The sequence below is a fragment of the Microtus ochrogaster genome, linkage group LG8 (genome assembly GCF_000317375.1).
Source record: "Microtus ochrogaster isolate Prairie Vole_2 linkage group LG8, MicOch1.0, whole genome shotgun sequence".
NCBI classification, from domain to species: Eukaryota; Metazoa; Chordata; class Mammalia; order Rodentia; family Cricetidae; genus Microtus; species Microtus ochrogaster.
Window position 1 is genome coordinate 21,062,811 of NC_022033.1, and position 1,261 is coordinate 21,064,071.

A 1,261-nucleotide genomic window follows, 5' to 3' on the forward strand; every position below is an offset into this window, starting at 1 on the left:
AGGGTTTCTCTGTGGTTTTGGAGCCTGTCCGGGAACTAGCTCTTGTAGACCAGGCTGGTCTCAAACTCACAGAGATCCGCCTGCCTCTGCCTCCCAAGTGCTGGGATTAAAGGCAAATTCCTCTTTGTGGAATGCCTTTCTATACCACACACATCACTCCTTCATCTTTGCTCAAATGTCATCTTCCCCAAAGACCTCTCCAGACTATCCTACCTAAAATGGTGACCACTCCTGGTCTCTTACTCTGATCTATAATTTTCTACAGCACCAGCTTCTGGTATATGATGCAAGTCTCTATAGTAAGGAGTGAGCCACTTATTGGTTCCTGGCCTCTTAGCCCCAAAACAATCACAGAAAAACTGTATTAATTAAATCACTGCTCAGCCCATTAGCTATAGCTTCTTATTGGCTAACATATTAATTTAACCCATTTCTATTAATCTGTGTATGGCCACATGGTTGTGGCTTACTGGCTAAAGTTCTGGTGTCTGTCTCCGGCAGGGCTACATGGCTTCCCCCCAACTTTTCCTTCTTTCTCCCAGCATTCAGTTTAGTTTTCCCTGCCTATCTCTGTTCCCCTATAGCTCTGCTATAGACCCAATGCAGTTCCTTTATTAACCAATGGTATTCACAGCATACAGAGGGAAATCCTACATCGTCTCCTATAGTTAATTATATTGTTCATGATGGCATTCCCACTAGAATGTGAATTTCAGTAAGCAGGGATTTTTGTCTGTATAGTTGTTGATGTGCCCTAGTTGTCCAGAATTCTAAGTACCCTGTAAACACTCATATTTGATGGATGAAAATGTGTTAATAACCACATAAATTTAACACTAAAATAACCAGTCAACAAAACTCTTATGAGGATTAAAAATAATAGACACTATGCAAAATTAAAATGTCTGACTCACTCTTAACCTGAGTGTGTGTGTGTGTGTGTGTGTGTGTGTGTAGTGTGTCTGAGGGCATCATGAATGATAGGTAAGTATTCTTCTACCCACTGAGATATACTCCCAGCATTAGCCAAATACTGTTTGTGTGTGTGATATATGTACATGTGTATACAGGTGTACATGTTCATGAGCATGTCCTTGTGTACATGGAATGCCCAGAGGATCACATGTAGAGTTCTGTTCTCTCTCTCTGCCTTATTCCTTTTTTTTTTTTTTTTTTTTTTCCCTGCCTTAAACAGATTGTGAATTTCAGATAAACTCTGAAAAGATAGAAAAAACTCTCGGGTGAATATTCTTGCCTTTTT